The sequence below is a fragment of the Phascolarctos cinereus genome, unplaced genomic scaffold (genome assembly GCF_003287225.1).
Source record: "Phascolarctos cinereus isolate Bilbo 61053 unplaced genomic scaffold, phaCin_HiC Scaffold_9;HRSCAF=440, whole genome shotgun sequence".
NCBI classification, from domain to species: Eukaryota; Metazoa; Chordata; class Mammalia; order Diprotodontia; family Phascolarctidae; genus Phascolarctos; species Phascolarctos cinereus.
The window spans coordinates 36,655,198-36,680,059 of NW_027556402.1; positions in this window are offsets into that span (position 1 = coordinate 36,655,198).

The following is a 24,862-nucleotide window of genomic DNA, read 5'->3' on the forward strand; positions in this document are numbered from 1 at the left end:
TAAAAAAAAAACCTGGAATAACTAACCCATTGGGATTTAAATGGAGCTACTTGACTATACCTTTAAACCAAATCACTCTAGCTCTCACTGATTGATGAATACTAAGTGAACACCAGCAGAAGCCTCACTTGCTCATTGTTTGGGTTTTGATGGCTCAGAGTGAGTGTAAATAGCAATTGTTTCTGTTCTGGCCTGAAACTCTGAGGGTTTTCCCCTCCTAGACTGCTTCTTTCATAAAGGCAAACTAGGCAATCTTTTGCCTCCATTCTCCCCTAGCCTGTAATTACCAAATGGGTGTTGCCTCAGGAAAACTGAGACTTGGGAAAGACCTAGCTTAAGAAGGCCACTGCATCTGGGGCCATTGCCAGTCACCCTGAGCTATGTCTTGCCTCTGGACTCCAATGACTCTGAAGAAGAGAGTGACTTTGCACAGCCCTGTCTCACTTAAATCTGATTCACTTGCAAGTCAAGATATCACCTTCGTGATGTCATTAGTCCTCTTCTAGAGTGAAGGATGAATAAAAACAATTTCCTGATAATCCTGCCCTTCCCCCCTTGAACAGTGATCAACAGGAAAGGCCTGGTAGTCCTTGACTTTGCTGACATATCATTGAAGCATACCAGGCACAAAATAGGGCAGTCTGGGAGAGGAATCTAGAAGCTGAGGCACTTGAACTGGAAAGAGTTCAGCACTAGCAGCTGTGAGGAAAATTCTTTCTGCGTGCTCTAAGCCCTTTCCTTCTCAGATTCTCCTTCATGTATTCCAGACTCTTCTAAATACCCAGTTCTGTTGCTATGATGTCCCTCCCCTTCCCCATTTCTTCTGTCATGGGCAGATGGCAGATTAAGCTTTTGACATCATTCTGGGAATCTTCCCCAAAATTTGCCTTGCATATTTGGAATTGGAAAGGACTTTTTCCCAGTAGAAACCTACGTCTTGTTTAGAGATTACAGGAACTAAATCACAGTCCTTTCTAATAGATTTTTTTTTCATAGTTTAACTACTGTATCTCCTACCCAGTGTAGCTGATAAAGGAATTGCAAACTGTGTACCGGAATCTCCATTGTAACATCCTGAGGTTTTGTTTCTTGTGAGATTTCGGTGCAATATTTTTTTTTGAGATTTTTGAAATGTTCGTCTAGCATACAGGAGAAGAATATTAAGGATTTTTACAGTCAAGGTAGTTAGGGTTCGGTGGGGTCAGAAGGTCCCACCCACAATAGACCAGGTTGATGGAAACCAGAGGACAATGCCCTTTGTGGAACTTGATGATTATACAGCAAATGTTAAAACCTAAAATATCAAAACCTACATAGTGGGCTTTGGAAAAATAAGTGACATTTCTGTAAATGCTAGGGCCCTAGTTTTTCTTTGTTGTTGTTGTTCTAATAACAAGCTTATTGAATGTTCCTTGCGTGCCTGGTCATCTACAAAGGAGGTTCTTAACATTTTTACATCATAGACCCCCTTTGGCAGAGTTTAGTTAAGCCTATCAGAATAATCATTTTTAAATGTATAGAATATGTAGAATGATAAAGAAAACCAGTTACATCAAAATACAGTCATCAAACAAACCAAAACACAAGTTCACAATGTCTAGGTTAGGATACCTACTTTAGAAGGCTTTTCATGTTCCCTCTGAGTTAGTGGGGTTGGGTTTTTCATTACTTCCCTGTAAAATAGAGAATAAGTTAAGTAGAGTCCTCTTTGTAGCCATTTTTTTCTTTTCTTTTTCCTTTCTCTAACATGGATTTCTCTGACAGCTATCCTTTCAAGCCTTTGAAACTCAGAAGCTATGTTATTACTTATATGAAAATAATGCTAACATTTACACATTCATTTTTTCTGCGAGTTTCCTTAGCAACCTTTACAAATAATATAAGATACTTCTGCCTAATTTTAAAGGAATAATATTCCTTTTCTAGCTACCATTCTAAGGTATAGCAAAGCATAAATCAAAACCTTTTCAAGTAGAAATTAATAGGGATGTAAGAGGGTTTTTCATTCCTTCTCTCTCCCTCTCTCTCAGTATTGAAAAAGAGAGAAAGACAAAGAGAGCATGCTGTAAAGGGAAAAAATCAATATGATGAAATCAATTACAGGGAGCCCAGTTTTTTTCAGTTTTTCAGTCATGTCTTTTGTACCTCCCTTTCAATTATTTGTAATTGATCTAGGAATATAAGAATTAGAATCGTTATCTTTTTTGTTTTGTTTTGATTTTTTTTTTGTCTATAGCACTCAGGTATGTGTTTTAATGAATATGGCAGCAATTTGAATAACACCATTCTTTTATTTCCATTTTAACTTTCCCCATTCCCTATCTTCCTTAACTTGGATAAAGCATGCAGACATACCTAAAGGGATATATAATGGCTTGCTTTAGTTTCCTCAACTTTAAAATGATAGGGTTAGATCAGATGACTCTGAAGGTCTTATCCCTCTCTAAATCTGATTCTATGTTCCTTGGTAATAACAGTGTCATCACAAACCCTTCAAGATTTGAGAGTTTCTCTGCCTTCCAAAATGCTATCACCTCTGCACAACCCTGAGGTTACACATCGTACCCAACAAAATGGCAAAGATGACAAGGGAATAGTTAGTGTTGGAGGACTTGTAGAAAGATAGGCATGGTAGTGTTTTGTTGGGAGACCCGTGAATCAGTACAACTAATCTGGAAAGCAATTTTCAATTACATATATAAAGTAACTAAAATTCACTACATAAAGGAACTTGGATCCAGAAATTATGATACTAGTTTTATATCTTATGAAGGTCATTGATAAGTAGGAATATCTATACACCAAAGTATTGATAACATTTTTTTTTTTGTGGTAGCAAATAACTGTAATAGATGCCCATCAATTTGGGAACGGCTAAGCAAATTGTATTACCCTATGAGAATGTAAGTTCTGTGAGGCAAAACATTTTCTCTCTTTTTCTTATATTTCTATCTTCAGTACCTAGCATATAACAAGTCCTTAATAAAATGCTTGTTGACTCATTAACCTGATAGAAATGAAATATAATATTACTATATTGTAAGGTGAAAAAAATGATAAAGGGAAATGTGAACTTGGATGATTCTCTTTAACTCTCTGGGTTTCAGTTTTTTCATCTGTAAAATGAGGGCATTGAGTGAGTTGACCTATAAGACCCCTCCAGTACCAAATCAATGAACACTTGACCATGTCTTCCTTGGTGGAACAGTGAGTCTGATTATAAGGAGACCCTGAGCTTATGGCAGCAGCTGCTGCAACAAGACGTGAGGTATTCCAGTTCTGCAATGATAATGCTTGACTTTCTGAGTGTATGGCTGGGAAGACATTTCCTGTACTGGAATCCTTTCATTTTTTTTTACTCCCTTAGTGTTTAAGTGAATTCCTACAGTTCTTTCAAGTATAGCTCTTCAGTCAAGTTGAAAGTGTGATTTTTCCTTGTTTGTTTACTTATACCCAACATGAGGCATATTTTCCTAAAGATGAACTGACCTACATAAATATAGAAGTTTTGTAGTTCCTCACAGTTCTGCTATGAAAACCTTTAATCAGAGCCTAAACTGACTTGAGCCAGCATGGCATCACGTTCTGTATTTGTATATGGTGGGCTGGGGAGTATCATTTCTTTCTCAGTGCTGATGCTATCTCTAAATTTGATCTCGTGGTCTTCTAACAGCAAACACTAATTTGTCACTGTAAATATATATCCTTGGTCCCATAACTATTATGTAATACTCCCATGAAGTCTGTGTTTACCCCAGACCATTATGGGCAGAAGGGTTAGACTTTATCCTATCCTTGCATTCATGAACCAATGATTGGATTGTCCTCTTTACAACCCCTCCCCCCACTCTCTCTACCTCCCACAATTATTTTTGTTCCTAGCTATTATATTCCAAGTTACAGCTCTGCCATCAGGTCATGTGCCTTTAAATATTAAATTTTTCAGTTGTGCCCAACCAAAAAGCCACTGTACTTGGGTATTAATGTATAGAAGGCCTTAAGGTAGAACAATAGATAGATTGTTGAACTTGGCATCTAGAAGATTTGAGTTCAAATCCTACTGAAAACTCTTCTTAGTTTTGTGACTGTAGAAAAATCACTTAATGATTAACTGTCTCAATTTCCTCATCTGTAACATGGGAATAATTATAACACGTACTTGACAGGACTATTGTGAGGATGAAATGAGAAAATATATGCAAAGTGCTCTGAAAACCTGAACACATTATAAAATGTTAATTATTAATATTAATATTATTATCATTATTAAATGCAGAAAGAGCCATCTCACATATATTTGTGCCTCTAGTTAGACCCTTTATGCCAAAAATGTAAATATCAGGACCATTTTTTAAAATACTATTTTATTTTTTTCCAATTACATGTAAAGATAAAATTTAACATTCATTTAAAAAAATTAAGCTCCAAATTTTGTTGCTCACCTCCCCACTCCCTAAGATGTTAAGCAATTTGATATTATATATATACATACATACATATATATATACATATACATACATATATATACATACACACATATATAATATATACACATTTATATGTATATATTATATGCATGCAATCATGTAAAACACACTTACATATTAGTTATGTTGTAAAACAAGAAAAAGACTAAAAGAAAAAAATAGACAATAAATGAAAGGAAAACAATATGCTTCAATCTGCACTCACATGCCATGAGTTCTTTCTCTGGATGGGAATTGTGCTTTTCATCATGACTCCTTTGGAATTGCCTTGGATCATTGTATTGCTGAGGATTGCATTCATAGTTGATCATCATACAATGTTGCTGTCACTGTGTACAAGGTTCTCCTGCTTCTGCTCATTTCACATTAAATCAGTTCATGTAAATTTTCCAGGTTTTTCTGAAATTTGGCTGCTTGTCATTTCTTATAGCACAATAGTATTCCATTACATTCATATACCACAACTTTTTCAGCCATTCTCAAGTTGATGGGCATCCCCTCAGTTTCCAATTCTTTGCCGCCACAAAAAGAACTGCTATAAATATTTTTGTACAAGCACATCCTTTTCCTTTTTTTTTTTTTTGATTGAAGCTCTTTGGGATACAGACCTAATAGTGGTATTGCTGGAGCAAAGGATATGCATGCACAGTTTGATTGTCTTCAGGCACAGTTCCAATGATTGGATAAGTTCACAACTCTAACAACAGTGCATTAGTGTGAGAATTTTCCCACATCTCTACCAACATTTATCAGTTTATTTTTCTGTCATATTAGTCAATCTGATAGGTGTGAAGTGGTACCTCAGAATTGTTTTAATTTATATTTCTCTAATTAATAGTGATTTAGATCATTTTTTTCATGTGACTATAGATAGCTTTGATTTCTTCATCTGAAAACTGCCTGTTCATATGCTTTGACCATCGACCAATTGTGGAATGATTTGTATTCTTGTAAATTTGACTCAGTTCTCTATACATTTGAGAAATGAAGACTTTATCAGAAAGATTTGTTGTAAAAGTAATTTCCCAGCCTTGTGCTTTTCTTCTAATCTTGACTGCATTGATTTTGTTTGTGGGAAACCATTTTTAATTTAACACAGTCAAAATTTTCCATTTCATATCTTGTAATGCTCCCTATTTCTTGTTTGGTAGTGAATTCCTCCCTCCTCTATAGATCTAACAGGTAAACTATCCCATGTTCTCCTAATTTGCTTATAGTTTCATCTTTATCTAAATCATGTACCTATTTTGTTCTTATGTTGACATATAGTGTGAGAAGTTGGTCTATATCTTGGTTTTGCCATACTGTTTTTCAGTTTTCTTGGCTGTTTTTTCTCAAATAGTGGGTTCTTATCCTAGAAGATGGGCTGTTTGGTTTTATCAACACTAGATTGCAGTGGTCATTTACTACTGTGTTTTCTGTACCCGATATATTCCATTGATCAATCACTCTATTTCTTAGCCAGTACCAGATTGTTTTGATGACTACCATTTAATAATAAAATTTGAGATCTGGTATGGCTAATTACCTTTCTTTAATTTTTCCCATTACTTCCCTTGATTTTTTTGTAAATTCTCCTGAGTCTTAATCTTTTGTTCTTCCAGATGAATTTTGTTATTTTTTTCTAGCTCTATAAAATAGTTTTTTGGTAGTTTGGTATGGCACTGAAAAAGTAAATTAATTCAGGTAAAATTGTCTTTTTTATTATATTGGCTTGGCCTATCCATGAGCAATTAATATATTTTGGGGGGACTAAGCAATGAGGTTAAATGACTTGCTCAGGATCACACAGCTAGTAAGTGTCAAGTGTCCGAGGCCGGATTTGAACTCAGGTGCTCCTGATTCCAGGGCCAATACCCTATCCATTGTGCCACCTACCTGCCCTGCAATTAATGTTTTCCAATTGTTTAGATCTGACTTTATTTGCGTGAAAAGCATTTTATAATTATATTTATATAGTTTCAGGGTTTGCCTTGGCAGGTAGACTCCCAAGTATTTGATTTTGTCTGTTATTTTTAATGCAATTGGGCTTTGTGGTAACACATACACACACATACATATATAAATGCTGATGATTTATATGAACTTATGTTATATCCTGGAACTTTGTTCAAGTTGCAATTTATTTCAATTAGTTTGGGGTTTTTTTTAAGTTGATTCTCTTGGATTCTCTAAGTATTCCATCAGATGGCATGCAAAGAGTGAAAGTTTTCTTTCCTCATTGACTATCCTAATTTCTTCAGTTTCTTTTTTTTTTTAGTTATTGCTAAATCTAACATTTCTAGTACAATATTGACTAGTAGTGGTGATAAGAGGCATCTTTGCTTCACCCCTGTTGTTATTGGGAAGGCTTCTAGGTTATCCCCATTACAAATGATTCTTAATGGTTTCCTATAGTTACTACATATTTTAAAGAAAGCTCCATTTATTTCTTTCCTCTTTAGTGTTTTTAATAGGAATCAATGCAGTTTGTCAAAAGGTATTTTTCTGCATCTATTAAGATAATCATGATTTCTGTTAGTTTTGCTATTGATATGGTCAATTATCCTGATAATTTTCCTAATATTGAACCAGTCTTGCATTTTTTTATATAAATCTCACATGGTCACAGTGTATGATCCTTGTGATAAATTGCTGTAGTCTTCTTGTTAGTATTTTATTTAAAATTTTTGCAGCAATATTCATTAAGGAAATCAGTCTATATTTTTCTTTCTCTGTTTTGGCTCTTCCTGGTTTAGGTATCAGCACCATATTTGTGTCATAAAAGGAAATAGTTAAGACTCTTTCTTTGACTATTTTTCCTAATAGTTTATATAATATTAGGATTAATTATTCCTCAAATATTTGGTAGAATTCTCTTGTGAGTCTACCTGGCACTGGGGATTTTTTCCTAGGGAGTTCATTGATGGCTTTTTCAATTTCTCTTTTTAAGATGGAGAAATTTAAGTATTCTGTTTCCTCTTCTGTTAATCTGCACAGTTTGTAGTTTTGAAAACATTTATCGACTTTGCTTAGATGATCAGATTTATTAGTATAGTTGGGCAAAATTTTTACTAATAATTGCTTCAATCTCCTTGTGGTGAATTCACCCTTTTCATTTCTGATATTGATAATTTGTTTTTCTTCTTTCTTTTCTTTTTTTAAATCAAATTTACCAGCGATTTATCTACCTTAATGTTTGTTTGTTTGTTTGTTTTCATAAAACATCCTAGTTTTATTTCCTTTCAATTTCATTAATTTTACTTTTTGTTTTTAAGATTTCTAATTTGGTGTTTAATTGAAGATTTTTAATGTTTCTTTTTCAAGATTCTTTTTTTTTTGTGGTTTTTGTTGTTGTTGTGGCATGCCCAGTTCATTGTTCTGAAGTATGATGTCCAGGTCTTTCTTTTCATGATGATTTTCAGGTAGTCCAACGATTCCATTTTCACATTTTCTTCTATTTTTCATTCTTTTGATTTTGTTTTATTGATCCTTGATATCTCATGGCACCTTTGACTTCCACTTGTTCAATTCTAATTTTTAGCGAGTTATTTTCTTGAGCTAGCATTTTTATCACCTTTTCTATTTTCCAGTTCTACTTTTAAAGTTGTCTGGTTCAGTAAGTTTTTGTACATCTTTTTTTTTCCATTATCTGTGTTTCCTTTATCAAACTGTTAGATCATTTTTTTCATTATTCTCTTGCATCACTCATTTACATTCTCAATTTTTCTTCTACGTTTCTTATTTGATTTTTGAAATCCTTTTTTGAGCACTACCAGAAGTTTATTTTGGACCTGAAAACAATTCAAATTTTTCTTAGAAGCTTTGCATGTACATGTTTTTGACATTGTTGTCCTTTTCTCCATTTGTGTTTTGATCTTCCCTGTCAAGATTATAACTTTCTATGGTCAAGTTATTATTATTTTTCTTTTTGCTCATTGTCCCCAGACTATGTAGTTACTTTTTTCTGGCCAGCTTAATACTTTTATTAATAATGTCAGCATGTTTTTATTTTATTTTGAAAAAAACTTTAATACTTTATTTTCCCAATTATAGGTTAAAAACAATTTTAACATTCTTTTTAAAAAAATTTTTAGCTCCAAATTCTCTCCCTCCATCCCTTTTCCCTCATTGAGAATGCAAGCAATTTAACATAGGTTATACATGTATAGTCATATAAAACATAATTTGATGAAGTCATTCTGTGAAAGAAAACAGACAGAAAAATAAAGAAAAATAAAGAACAAGTATCTTTCATCTGCATTCAGACTTTACCAGTTCTTTCTCTGTCACACCTGGGTGAGAGTGGAGTACAGTCCAGTGCAAGCTGTGTCAGCACAGACCCATGCCCAGCACACCAGAAGCAGTCATGGGACTCCATGAATTAGCACCACCAGCAGCTGCTTTTAGAGCTCTCAGGCCACAGATGATGAGGAGGTTGAACACCATGTCCTTTTGTGGGCTCTGCTGCTCCAAGAATTGTTTTATGACATTATTTGAAGGTGTTTGGAGGGATTTAGGGGAGAGTCCTTCTTCTGAAGTGAAGAGAGTCCTATCCCAAGCTTCAGGTTTTTTGTACAGCTATTTCCAGAGGTAATTCTGGTAATTTGCAGGTTTTTGACTCCTCCAAGGTGGCACGATCTAGGGAGAAGTGTGTTTACTATTCTCCTGTACCATGCATTTATTTGTGAGTGACCATAAGCACTCTTTCCAACCCTGTAAAGGTGACCAGGGTCCCTGCATCCCTGTGGCCACATGCTCTGCTGTGTTAGTGTTGCTTCTCACACAAGGACTAAGACCCAGGCCTGGGACCCAGATCCAAGTAGAGGCAATGTAACAGGGTCCTGCCCTTGGTGCCGGCAAAGGGACCCCTATAAATCTCCTTCTGACCCGTTATCTGATCCCCATACCGTTTGTGGGCTGAGAGGTCTGGAAACTGCCAGTGATTCAGTTATTCCTATGCCTACTTCTGGTTTGCTGCGACCCTGGTCTGCCCTGGCACAGCCTGCAGTGGCTATGTTCCTATCTCACCCTGGTGCAACAGACCTTTCCTGCCAACATTCAAAGTTGTCTTGGGCTGGAAAAATGTTTTTTTCTCTCTTTTTATTGGTTCTGCTACTCTAGAATTTGTTTAGAATCATTATTTAAAGGTATTTAGAAGGGTTTGGGGGAGAAATCAAGTGAGTCCCTGACTTTACTCTACCATCTTTTCTTTTCTTCCTCTATTTAGCAAGTTTTAAAGTTGAGTTTTGCTCCTGCGGTGGAGGGGGCACTGTCCCTAGCTTCTTGTGCTGGGGGCTGTAGGCCCCCGGCTTGCAATGTTGACCTGGTGCTGGCCTAGCTTCAAGGGGTGCCTGGATGCTAGGACTGTTTTCTGTAGGATCAACTATTCTTTACTTCCTTTTACAATGCTTCTTCTGAGGTAACAAAAGTCATGTCTGTATGGAATTTAGTATATCTCCTCCTGTTGTAGATGAGGGTCAAAGAGATCAAGTGGCCTGACCATGATCTCAGAACTCTCCAAGCACAGTCAGAATCAGCTCTCAGACCTCCCACCCCTCACTACAAATCATCACACTTCTTTTTTTAATGTCAATCTTCATTGTTTTATTCTGTGTGTATATGCCTTCCTCACCATTCAGAAATGCATTCCATAAAGAGTGAGGGCGGCAAATACTATGCAAATTGAAGATTTCCCATGATTGCATAATATGGAAATATTACCTTCTTTATTAGTCTCGAGAACTCTGAGATGGAACAAGGAGAGCTATAATGTTTGTTTGCTTTAAAGAAATATGTACTTTAAAAATTTTAACCTAATTTATCATGTTCTCCAACTCTTTTCTCTACATTATTCTTTTCAAAATAACCTCCTTCTAGTTTTTATTTAAGTTGTTTATTGCTTTACTCCAGGCATAGCTATTATTATTTATGGAATGCTGCAAGTGCACATGACCCAAGCAAACCCATAAAAGACACATTGATCCATTATCCAAGAAATTTACTGTCAAATTCAAATAAAAAAAAAGAACACCAAACATTGTGACCCAAATATCATTACAAACCAGATGTGAACTGCCATTATGAAGCCATTTGCTATATCAGTGATTCTTATTCTAAGGGTCTCCAGACTTCCAATTCAATGTCTTTCCCACCACCTGAATAGGAGGCCTCCCAACCTATAGTACAAATTGGCTTGGTTCTGGCAGTCCTGTCAAATATTCTGAATCCATTTCCAGAAAGAAATGATAATTTGCCTTCTGGGTCAATCTAATAAATTTTTATTTAACCCATTAGCAAAATTGAATAATTAAAATAGGAGATATCGCATGGCAATGAAGGATGCTAGAAACAATACACGAAGTCTGAAGATCTAAATTAGTTTGGAGTTTGGTTGCACAGCTAGTAGGTGTCATCTTTCTTTAAGCCTCAGTGCCCTCATTTGTACAATGGGCACAATTATAAACTGCCATCTTTATAGGATTTATGTAAAGAATGTGCTATAGAAAATATAAATATCATCTCTTGATAAGTTATTGTTGTTATGGCTGCATGTGACATTACATCATCTTTTAGTCATATCATAGGGTGTACTCCTTTTTAGGTTTTGTTTGGACTTTCCACATTATTGTAAAAGGCAACACTATCCTCATGATTTCTCAGGCTCCCAACCTCAGAGCCATCCTGGACTCCACTATCTCTCATCCCCAATATCCAATTTGTTGTCAAGGCTTGTCAATTTCATCTTTGTAGCATCTTTTGAATACACCACCTTCTCTCCTCTGACCCTGCCACCACTCTAGTGCAGGCCCTTATCAGCTCAAGCCTTGATTATTGAAATAGCAAGCTGGTGATCTGCCTGCCTCAAGTCTCTTGCTACTCTAATCCATTCTTCATTCCATCTTAAAGTGATTATCCTAAAGCACACATCCACCATGTCTTCCTCCTACTACTCAATACATTTCATTGGCTTCCTGTTGCCTCTAGGATCAAATACAAAAAGTTCTGTTTAGCTTTCAAAGCTTTTTATAACCTAGTCCCCTCCAACCTTTCTAGTCTAGTTACACCTCAATCCCTTATATGCACTCTTCAATGTAGTGATATTTGACCTTGCCCTTCCATGAATAAGATACTTCATGACTCACATTGGGGCATTTTCTCTGGCTCTGCCCCGCCATGCCTGGTCCACTTTTCCTCCTTTGCTGTGACTACTGATCAGCTGGTTTCCTTTAAGCCCCACCTAAAATCTTACTTTCTACCAAAGCCTTCCCCAATCCTTCTTAATTCCAGTGATATCCCTCTGTTAATTCTCTTCTATTTATCCTGTTTATAGGTTGCTTTGTATATGTTTATTTGCATGTTGTCTCCTGTATTAGTTTGTAAGCTCCTTAAGTTCAGGGACTGTCTTTTGACTACATTTTCAGTGCTTAGTGAATAAGCACATAATAGGCATTTAATAAATGTTTACTGAATGATTTATTGGTTAATATGAGATAGATTATCCCTGCCACAAAACTGAGAGACTGAGAGAAGACTGGCACTTGGATAGTAATGAGTAAGTGGGTTATGAGGGAAAGATCATGACTTGTGCTGTAGACACAAGGAAGTGGGAGCAAATAAAATGTTTTATGTTTGGAGTGTACTCCATGAATGAAACATGACAGTTAAAGTGAAGGCAATATATTAACAGAGACTGGATGTCATCAAAGCTAATTCCTCGGCATAACAAAACAGGGTTAGTGTCACAACAGATGCTGAAACCAGTATGCATGTATGTATAATGTTTATGAGTGAAACACAGCATTTATGCAATAATTAATAATGAATTCCTTAGTCAATATGCATTTATTAAGTGTCTCCTATATGGCAGTCATTGTGCTACATGTGTGATACAAAGTGAAACAAGACAGTCCTTGATGTCAAGTAGCTCAAAATACAGCTATGCACAAGATAAGATACATACAGGGTAAATTGGAGATAATTAACAGAAGAAAGGGTGAGTAGAGAAAAATAAAGGCCCTGGGTATGTCACCTAATCTCTGAGAACCCCAGGCAATCTTTCAAGAAAATGGTTTGTAGACTGGAAGTTATATGCATGGGGGTGGGGAGAAAGGAAGGGAAGGGAGTCAGCATTTATTTAGCTCCTACAATGGGCCAGACACTGTGCTAAGCACTTTGCAACTATCTCATTTGATCCTGAAAACAACCCTGGGGTAGGTGCTATTAATATTATCCCTATCTTACAGTTAAGGAAACTGAAATTAAGTGGCTTTTCCAAAGTCATCCTGCTAGTAAGCATGGGTAGACGAAGTTTTCTCATTGGTAGCTCCTTACATCAATGAAATCTCCGGTCCGTTTTTTACAAAAGATTACATAAGACTAAGAAGTAACTTATTTGATTTTGTCCTGCACTTCTCACACACCTCATTGAGAAGTGTAGATGCATAATTTCTCCTAACATAGAGGAAGTCAGTCATACTTTTTAGGTTTAAAAGAGGAAGGAAAGTGGTTATGACAGAGGAGAAAAAAGAAGGAAGAAGAGAGGTGGGGGTGTGTTTTAATTTAATGAAGCAGGTATGGTTCCTAAAGATGGATCATCTAAGTCAAGAAAATGAATTGCTCTCTAAATTAGCCAGACATAAGTATGGAAGGTACCATTACTAGTTACAACCCAACCGGCATGTCCCCCTGCTAGAAATCTTCCCTCAGAAATGGCAGGACAACCCACAGTAGGTATAGAGCCAGAGGAGGCCGTAGTGCCTTGTTAATCATTTTGATCTGACCTAAATTGTCTTCCATGCTCCACTGACGCAGAGACAGGGCTCCAACACTCCTTTTCATCTGAAACAGCAGGTTAGGTTTGAAAATACAGAATAATTTGAGAATAGGGTCCCAGGGAGGGAAAGGTAGCTTTTTAGTCACTGAGTAAATGCTGTCCATTCAGCTGTAACAAGCAGTGAAGCCGGAAGGTGTAAATGAGACAGGAGAAACACAGGGGGGCCTATTAAGTCCAGTTTCTGCTTTTAAGCCTGTTTCATTACTTACACCACAAAGATTGGTTCCTTGCATTTGGGGGTCCAAGAAGATAGACCACATTTCATTCCCCTGATAGTTAGGTCAGTTCATAATCAATGTAAAAAAAAATAAGTAAGACACAAAGAAATACTTAATCTGCTCTGTAGGCTGGCAACCCCACTAGATACTCAAAGGGCACTCAATTTTCCTTTGGTATTGTGCTGTGGTCTTCAGCATGACAGATTTTAAGCCAATATAATCTAGGAGGCAATAGATGGTGTTCCAAATAAGAAAGCTTCAGTAAATATAGCCTCCTAACTTTCACCTGGCATAGTGTTGAATTCGAGCAGAGTTTAAGCAAATCTCTGGAGTTTCCAAAAAAAGGAGTATCCAAATTTCTACTAAGCTGGATCTAGTTACAGTTTTTTAGTGGAGACTGTGTGACATAATAAAATGCCATTCATTCACCCATGTAATATTGCTTTCTAATTTGATGCTTCAAATCCAATTATTAGGAGATTAGTTACTCAGATTTATGGCCCGGTAACTAAGGGAAAAAATGTCACTACCTCTACTAGCTGCACTGTCAGAAAATAAATGATGTCTATTTCTTATGAGAGCAACTAGGAACTCTTTAAAAATCTTCATGTTGTCATAGATGTATAGCTTAGGCCTCAAAGCAGGTGGAAAGCAAGCAGCTTGGGAACTTTATATTTTCTTACTATTTTCAAGCCAAGTGGGAGTCTTAGAAAGAATATTTTCTCTGACTGCCCTCCTTAATTTTATTATAGCACTTAGGGGGCTTGAAATGGGGAGAGAAAGTCACTTAAATGTGAATGCCATTTTTCTAATGCTCTTTTGCAACTTGAAAAGTGTTCAAGGCAGTATGCTGTTTTTAGAGGCATGTTATCTTTTCCCTACTCTAGAACTCCAAGTCTGCTTTTTTTCCCAGTGTCTTAGAAGCATTTGCCCCATGGAGGTAAATTTGTTATGACTTGGCAATTGTGTGAGTTGATTCTTATTTTTTTTTACAGTAAGTACCTTTGAGTACTGCCATTTCCTGCAAGTTGGCAAGACATTTCAACTACTTGCAAAAATTATGGGAGTGCAGAGCCCTTAAAAGGGCCTTGAAAGTTTTCCTCACAGAGAGGAAGCTTTGTATGTCTCAGCTCAGCTTTGAGCATCCTGGGCCAGCTCAGCAGGGAAGTGTGAAGATGTCAGGTAAATATAATCAGCCTATTTGTAGGGAATGTGAGAAGAGGAGGGAAGGTAATGAAGCATAGATGGAGCAGTGCAGTTCTCCAGCCTATTTAGGTAGATTGTCTTTCTCTAATTGTTTTTCTCCCTGGAGGTAAAAAACAAAGAGAATTTCGATATCATAAAGATTAGCTTTATTATTGCAACCTTCAGTTCTTTCACAAAGAAATATGTACCGCATTATAGTGGTGCCCAGTAGCAAAGCTATAGTTAAGGATGTGTCAGCACTTCACTTACAGACCCTTATTTTCACTGGCTTCTTTGTCTAAGGTACAGATTTGCTTTAGGGCAAAGCTTGGTATGTACATTCTCTTCCCAGGAGCACTTTGTTTGGATTTTTGCCAGCTTTTGTTGGCATTAAGAAAAGTGGTTTTGCCAGTTCTGTGTGGAGATGTCCCTTTTATTCTTGATTTCCTTCTAATGTTGTTTCTCAATAACATTCTCATAACTGAGAAGGATCATTTGCCATATAGAAGGCTAATGGGCTTGAAAACATGGTCAGAATTAATAAGGTTTTATAAATTCAATGAAGCTAGTATTTGATACAATAATTCTTAGAAGATGTTATCTTCACATATCTCCATAGGTCTGCCCATGTTGCCATCTTACTCAATAAACTCCAGTGGCTCTGTATTGTCTCTAGGATCAAATACACATTTCTGTTTGACATTCCAAGACCCTCATAACTTAGCTCCCGTCTACCTTTCTAGTCTTCTTATACCCGACTTCCTGCCAAATACTCTGATCTAGTTATGTTGCCATCCCAGCTCTTCCTCAAACAAGACATTCCATCTCTTGACTCTGATGTTTTCTCTGGATGTTCTTCATTCCAGGAAAGCTCTCCCTACTCATCTTCCATCATTTGCTTTTCCTGGCTTCCTTTAAGTCCCAATTCAAATCCTATCTTCTACAGGAAACATTTCACAATCCTTCTTAATTGTGTTGCCTTCTCTGTGTTGGTTGTTTCTTATTTACCCTGAATATAGCTTGTTTGTACATATGTGTTTCCTTGTTGTCTCTGCCATGAGATTGTGAGCTCTTTGAAGTCAGAGACTGCTTTTTGCCTCTTTGTATCTCCAATACTTAATACAGTGCCTCCTACACATTAGGTACTTAACAAATATTTATTGACTGATTCATTCCAAATTCATCTCATCTCTTGCATATTACTTATAGCCAATTCTCAGACATGAATGTGAATGAAGAATAGAGACATTATAGAAGTGAAGTGAACAGGTAATTCCTAAATATCCTTTTAATCTTAGTCAATAGCTTCTATCTCCTCCCCATCCATTCTTAGACTGATTAATTTGCTTTTAACTTCCTGTCAGCTTTCACCTGGAGGAGTTTAGGCCCATGAAATGGATGAAGTGAGCAGTTCATGGAGAAGGTTAGTCCAAATGTTCAACCAAGAGTTCTAGAGTAATAATTAGTTAACTGTTATCATTAGAGACTGGAGTACATCTAACCCACTAAATTCTAATTCTTTTCCATTGAAAACAAATTAATTTCAAATATATTTACCCCTATATCTGTAATAAAAGTTGCCAGAATTTTATAACTGAAAGATTGAGGCTGTTTTTATACTGGCAAACTGAATTGGTATGTTTGAGGAATGGGGAGCATAGGGATAGTAATCCTGAAGGATGAAAGTTATCCTCTATTCCAACCCCTTAGTAGTCAGTGCCTGAACAATGTTCCATGATAGCTGTCTTTAAATATATATTTATCTATGTGTATGTATGTTTTAATGATGGTTTTTTAAAAATTTTTATATCATTGCCACTTCCAGGAGATAAAACTTCCACTGATCACTGAATTTTTCCTTCCAATAAAAATAAAAAACACAACTAAGCAAAAACATTTAACATAGTGACCACAAATGACAATATTCCATCCTATTTGACTTCTGACACACTGCCAAGAAGAGGGAGTATATTTCTTGCTTTTATTTATTTATTTTTTGTTCTCTAGAACTATATTTTTTGCTTGCCAATTACTCAGAGTTTGGCTTCCTCTTAGTGATCTTTTAAATTTATGTTCTAGTAGTCCCTCCTTCAGAAAGGGTAGATACCTTTACCCTAGAAATGACAAAAACATCTTCAGTTCTGTTCATCAGAGCATGAAATTTGTCACCTCCTAGGCAGTGGAGGTTGTGTGTGTGTGTGTGTGTGTGTGTGTGTGTGTGTGTGATCAAGCCTTTGTTGTTGAACAATTCTTGCTGGGTTCACTCTGTGAGGGATCTCCCTGCAATTCAAAGCAATTATTCAGTTATATTTCCAGATTTCTATTGTGATTTAGGCAAAATAAATTATCTGGGGACAAAAGTAGTTTATTTTCTGGGACAAGTTCTCTGCACAAGAATATTCACTTATACTCATTTACCATACTTTGGTTTTTCTAGCCATTCTCAGAATGATGGTACCCCCTTTGTTTCTAGTTCTTTGTTACTTCAGAGCACTGCTATAATTATTGTTGTAGCCCCAGACATGTAGGGGAAGCTGGCTTCTCAATATGTCTCTCATTTCTAGATTGCCTCCCTAGAGACTTTTTGAGAATTTTCCCTTGGGAGAGATGAGCCTTTCTCTCATCTTAAGTGTGTATATGTGTATATACATACACGTATATATGTATGCATGCATGTGTGTATACACACACACAGAGACACACACAGACACACACACATATATAAATGCCAGGTGGAGAGAACATTAACTCATGTATTTTCTCATTTTTTTCTTATATGTAAAGCATCTCCTTTCCGTTTGCTTGGATAAAAGGATTTGCCCATTCCATTACTTGCTATGTGTGTGTGTATATACGTGCACATGTATGTAACATGTGCTTAGCACTTAGAAGTTGGGTTGGCAAGTAAAGCTTGGGTAAAGACATGGGGAATGACCTTATTTTGCACCCCTAAAGATCACAATTCTTGAACTATATCTTGGAAGCATAATGATATACTAGTATTATTACCAGGGTTTTGCTAGACCCAACTCATACTGGTTCCTGAAAGCAACTTGTTAAATTTTCACTCTAATCATTTGCATCTCAGAAATTTGCAATGGTTACAAATCAGGATTCAATTTATCTTTTTTTTTTTTTTGATTACCTAGATTTAGAAAAATTGGAGAGAAAATGTTCATAATGTAAATTAAACTTACACATGTATCATTTATACATTGTTTCTTTTTTCCTTTGGAGAGCCAGTTGTTAAAAAAATTACCAGCTTACCTCTGTCTATCACCCTCCCTTGAACTTTAAAAGAAGAAGGAAGACTTAGGCTCATGCCTGTGCTTTGTGGCCTGCTTTTTCCTCACAACCACTTCCCATCTAGTGTAATGGTTGGCTGTAGACATTGCCAGAGGTTCATTTTTTCTCAGAGGCAGTTTGGCCATCAGATCAAATAGATCTATGCTTTATATAAGCCTCATGTCTATATGTTGTCTAACCATATAGATAACCCATGTGGAATACATACATATTTTACCTGGACACACACATGCTATTTGTAGAATCATAGAGTTAGTACTGAAATAAATTAAAGAAGTAATTCAGTCCACTCCCCTCATTTTACAGGTAAAGAACATGATGCCAACAGAGGTAAAGTTATATTATTGATGATAATAATAATAAGCACAGATGTAGATATAGGTTACAAATATTTCATTTGATTTTATGTTAAAAAAAACTCATTAGGTAGTTGTAATGATTATCTTCATTTTATAGTTGAGAAAACAGAGGCAATGAGAGATTAAATGATTTTCCTCAAGTCTTACAGCTAGTTAAGTGTCTAATCTGGATTTGAACTCAGGTCCTCCTGACTCTAAGCCCAGTGCTCTATCCACTGCATCACCTAGCTCCCTCTAAAGAGAATGGCCCATGGTCACTGAGGTAGCAAACTACAGAGGCAAGATTTGAATTTGGGTTCTTTATAGGTAGGCCTGGAACTTTGTCACTGGGTGAAATGTGGAAGTAGTAAAGGCAAGATTTTAACAACTGATTGAAAGTTTGGTTTGAGGGAAAGAAGGAGGAATCAGGAATTATACCACAGTTTATACTGGGAGATTAAAAGAATGGTGGTACCCCCAACAGTTAAAAAATGAGTTTTCAAATAATGAGTGAATTGAGATGGGAGAGATAAGATAATGAGTTTAATTTGTCCACAATAATCTTGAGATATCTTTGAGATATCTAGATGGAAATAAACAAAAGATAGTTGGGATGAAAGACTGAAAGTTAAAATTCCTGTAAAAAATGTATGTCTGCAAGTGACCTGCATAGAAATAGAGGAAATTATTACATCCATGAGAACTGATGGGCTGACTTAGAGAGTAAAAGTCTAGAGACAAGAAGAGAAACCATTTGGGAACACAAACACTTGGATGATAAATCAGCAAAGGAGATGGAAAAGAGCCATCAGAAAGATTAGAAAACCAGGAAGAGATGTTTCATGACAATCTAGAGCATTCCACAATGAAAGAATAGTCAACAGCGTCCAATGAAGAAAAGCTAATAAGAATGAAGGATGAGAAAGGACCATCAAATTCGGTCATTAAGTGATAAAGGGTAACTACATAGAACAGTTTTAGTTCAGTGATACAGTAGTAAGGCAGGTTACAAAGGGTTGAAAGGGTGAGAGAAGAGGAAACAGAGGCACTGAATGGAGATATCTTTTTCTAGAATGTTGGGTGAGAAAAAAAGGAGGGATTTTGAATGGTTGCTTGAAGGAAGCACAGAGTCTATTGAAGGTTTTATTTAAATGGAGGAGATATAGCCATTTTTGAAGTCAGTAGGGAACAGTTGATAGGCAGAGGCTGTAGATTTGAAAAGGGGGGATTGTTGAGGGTACAATCCACTGTAGCAGATGGGAGAGGATGAGATGAAGAGCATATGAACCAAGGTCAGCCCTGGCAAGGAGAAAGACAACCTTCTTAATTTTGAGACACTAACAAAAGGTTAGAGAAATTTAGTCTTAAAATCAACAGAAGGGTTGAAGAGGGACCCTTTATGTGCAGCTTCCAAGGGGCTAATTCCATTTGTTGTTGTTGTTGTTGTTGTTTTGAGGCAATCAGGGTTAGGTGACTGCCCAGAGTCACACAGCTAGTAAGTATGAAGTATCTGAGGTCAGATTTGAACTCAGGTCTTCCTGACTCCAAGGCCAGTGCTCTATCCACTGCACCACCTGGCTACCCTCAAGGGGATAATTCTATAAGTACATTTCTCTAACTTTATCAGTCATGGAGAACCCTGGTCAGAGCCTTCCGAGGCTGTGTGAGAGAGTCAAGTATCCTAGGGGCTTTAGTGTCAGGAATGTCAGACTGAGGAGATGGTCTTCAATCATTTTTTTTTCTCTGAGAGTTATCTTGCCACAGATTCTTTCTATTTTCCTATTTCTGTCATTGTTGATTTTTTGCTGCATCTGAGGGATTTTTCTTATTTATTTGCAGTGATAAAAGGAGATGCGTTACTCCCTCATCTTTTCTTCACAATAGCTTTCAAAAGAAAGGGTCAATTTATTTTTTTGGATGAAATGTACTAAAATAGTAAAGGTCATCAAAAGTAACTACAATATGCTTTATTTTTATAGGAGAGTTGTATTGTTTATTTGATTGTTTGCTTGATTTGTTTTGAAAGGTTAGAATTTGGGGAAGGCAGGCTTAGTAAATGAGATGCCCCCCAAAAAAAAGTAAGGAAAGAAAAGAACCTTAATGAATAAGCATAAAGAAAGTGAAGGAGCTTTGGAGGGAGACACAGATAAGTAGGATGGCTTTGAAACTCTCATGTCAATTTTATTCTATTCTTTTAAAAAGAAAATAAGCTGGATGTAATGGAGATTCATGAATTTCATGTGAAATCATCATGGTCTTCTTTGTATATGAAAATTGGTTAATTCCTATTTATCAAGTTGAGAATGACTTTTTTAAAAAAAGAAACAATTGAATATGGTGGTTTAGTATATTTTGAAATAATGACAGTTGATTAAAGATTTAAAAGAGCTCATTTGTTTTTATTTCAATATACTTCAATAAAATTTAATGTGAATTGAAATTTTGAGTAATGAAAAGCTGAAGAAATGATATAAGTTCACCATTCTAATTATGATGAAACATGTGAAGTTATATTTCCAGGTGAGTCATAGCTTATTGCCTTATAAGTTTATATACTTGTTTGAGTGATGTTATCATTGCTCAAAACCTTTTTAAAACTCCTTTGAGATTTTTTAAAAAATATTTTTCATAAGCCACTCAAACAAAAAAAAATCAAGATTTTGCCATATAGCTGTAGCTTGGTTGTGAATGCTCTAGATGAAGCCTCTAGTTCATAGAAATGGAAACATCCATGTGCAAATTATCCATTATGTGTCCAAAGGAGGGGTAGATGGTAGTATCTTCTATATACAAACAACAAAATTCCCATCATCACATATTCTGGGTAGTTGGACTTGCTTTGAGTTGTTGCCTCAATTTGATAACTGCTAATGCAATACATAACTAGACTTCCAGGTTAAGGATTTCCTGTGTATTTGATGAAACAAGGGGACCATTAATTTCCATTGATGTTAAGGAATTCTTTCAACTCAACTTTCCCATATTTTCTGCAGGATTTTGAAACTCTCAATAGAAGAAACACACAAAAAAAGTCATTGTATTTGCATCACATCTTGTCATGCTTTGATTTTAAATTTTGTATTTCAAAGCAGTTCAGATTTTTTAAAATCTTACTTTAAATAAACCACCATTTGGACAAAAAATCCCTTCAGCTATAGCATTCCCAAGAGATTTTAGGCAGTCATACAAATATCTACTAATATCTTCTCTGTTTTCCTTTTCTGAAAAAAAGTTTACCTTTTATTTAATCACATTATTATTTATCTTGCCTGATTTCTATTTCTACCAGCCTCTTTCTTTATCCTCTTAGCTTTCCTTTCTCTCCCTGCCTTCTTTTTATACTTTCCTTACCCTACAAGCATGCCAAACCTTGTTCTCTTTTCTTTCTTAATCACTTTTAACAACTAGAGCTGCTTGGGGGTAGGATAGGAGGAGGTGGGGGTATGCTGTGCCAACACAATGTTGAGAAATCTAGATAAAAAGTGAAATGCCTAATCTTCAAGTGTTTGATCTATATGTTATACAACTTCTGAATCCATCCTCAAATACATGTTTACCATGATAAAGATAAAGTCATTGGATCAGAGAATTTAGACACACAAGGGACCTTAGGAAGCCATACACCATTTCTCTTATTTTATAGATGAAGAAACTAATGCTAAAAGATGGTCTTGCTCAAGGTCACATAGTTGAAAAGTAGCAGAAACCAAATTGGCACCTATAAATCTCCAACTTCAAATACAATGTTACATTTTTATTTTTTAGTCATAGTATATAATAACTAATACAGTGCCCAAAAGATTGCAAATGATTTTACCTGCATTATTTCATTTGAGTTTCAACTTCTGAGATTTGAATAGAAATAGAATGTAGAACAGTCTAGGAAGACCCAACATCTCTAGATGTGGTAGTCAGTCAGTGGAAAGGGTTGTGCTTGTCCTCAAATGTCCCAGACATCTCTTTCCCTCTGCTCCCTTTCATCTTGCTTTCTTGATGGCATAGATGGACATGGCTTGGGTTGTGGTCTCTGACCTTGTTTTACTCAGTATAGCAGGGAGAGCTTTTTAGTCAATGTGTGGCACTGGAATATCACAAGGTGGGGACATTTTCCTGGGAGAAGGAGATCTCTGAACATTTTCTATTTTTCAGGGAACATCGACTTCCAGTGTTCTTCTGTAGCATGGACAATAGTATAAACCACCATGCCAAAATTTCCTAATGCTTATTATTTTACTAAAAAAAAATAAGACCAGTGATTTTATAGATATTTGTAACTATTGATGAGAAAGCATCTCTAAAATTTCAAATTAGCTCATTCTAAAACTTAACCTTTATGAATCACTTTGGTCATTGAGAAGTTAAATAATTTGCCCAGAGTCACAAAGTCAGTATGTCTCAGAGATAGGACATGCACTCATGTCTTCCTTACCCTGAGACTAAGCTTCTACTCATATCATATCACAGCTGACTTATGGTTTCTAAAATATAGCACATTTAAATACAAATATCTGTAGTCTTCCCCTAACTCAACTTATAACTTCTGGAAAGCCAAACTCTGGGACTCAATTCCCTTATTTATAAAATGAGCAAGCTAGACTTAACCATCTTTAAGCTGCTTTTAAACTCTAAGCTATGGTGGGCGCAATATCCTAAGCATCTGTACCCCAAGCTCTTATTCAAATGAGGCTAGTTTTTGTATGTCTTTTTTTTTTAACTGGCCTCAAAATTTAATTAACTTATAGAACTAAAGCTTGGACCATTGACCTAGCTCTCTAAACCTTAGGTATAAAAGTAGCCAGGGCATAAGCTGCTGAAATTCTACCCTCAGGCCTCTGACATCAGCCTAGAAGGATGACTGGCATCAATATAAGAGAGCTAAATTAAGATTATATCTTGTTTCAGAAAAACCTGGAATGATTTACATGAACTGATGCTGAGTGAAGTGAGCAGAACCAAGAGAACATTGTCCACAGTAATAGCAACATGGTACAATGACCAGCTTTGATAGACTTAGCTCTTCTCAGCAAAGCAATGATCTAAGGCAATTCAAAATAACTCATGATGGAAAATGCTATCCACATCCAGGGAAATAACTATGGAGTCTGAATGCTGGTCAAAGCATGCTATTTTTTTCTTTCTCTTTTTTTCCCTTTTGTTCTATTTCTCTTTTGCAACATGACCAATGTAGAAATATGATTAATATGATTATGTGTGTATAGCTATATCAGATTGCTTGCTATCTTGGGTAGGGGGGAGTGGAGAAAGAGAGAAAATAATTTGGAACTCAAAATTTTATAAAGGTGAATGTTGAAAACTATCTTTACATGTAATTGGAAAACAAAATAAAATACTATTAAGTGGGAAAAATATTACATCCTGGATGAGAAATTCTTCTTTGCTTTAAATGTTCTTCCTCTACTAGAGGTGAATAAACCTGCTTTTATTAAGTGTTAGTTGGACTGTGAGTGTCTCATTTCATTATAATTTCCAACCTAAACTAAGGAATATGGCTGTTAGACCCAGCCAACAACATGTCAATAAATTTTCAAGCACATATTTTGTACTGTGCACGTACTATACTCAGATACAAAGAGTAAAAATGACAAAGTCCTTGGTCTTCAGGAAGTTATAATATAGAAGGTGGAAATGAATCATATGTAGAAACAAGAATCAAAAAATAAGAAAAAGTACATGTATACATGAGGTGTCAGGCAAAGTAACTAGAAAGATAAAAGGATATATAAAATGTATCTGCTTATGCATGAGAAGCAATTAGCTGTAGCTCAGTGCAAACATAACAAAACAGGAATAAATACCCATGAGCTGCATACTGACTTAGAAAAATACAAATTAACATTATCTATCCTGCATTATGTTCTGTTTTTACTTATTTTGCTAACCATTTGCTAATTATGTTTTAATCTGGTTCAGGCCACACTAAGGAGTTTTGTGCTCTGATTGACAGTTTAACGCATTTGGTATATTGGATAGGGAACTGGCATTAGAATCATAAAGGCCTTGGTTCAAGTCCAACACATACTGGACAAGTCATTTAACCTTTCAATGCCTTAGGCAACTTTGGCAAACTATAAAGTATAAAAAAGGTGCCAATATGAAGCAGCATGAGGAAATTTCCTCACTTGGGATTTTCCTATAGCAATGAAATCATAGATCTGGTCCCTATTCCTATCCAATTAGGAAAAAATATGGCTCAATCCACTCCATAATAAGTCCAGCCAAAATCTCTAAAATATTCAAAATCGAAATACTCCTGACTGCTCCTTATCTATCTGTTTTCTTCCCATTAGAATATAAACTCCTTGAAGACAGGAATTATCTTTTATATTTATAGCCTCAGTGCTCATATAACAAGGCTTTACCCACAATAAGCATGATAATTTTTTTAAAATTTTATTTAGCTATTTTTTTTTCTTTTTTGGCCATGGATAATGGAACTACATCAGCCACACCTAACTGCTTCTCATGCATATTCAGATAAATTTTATATATCCT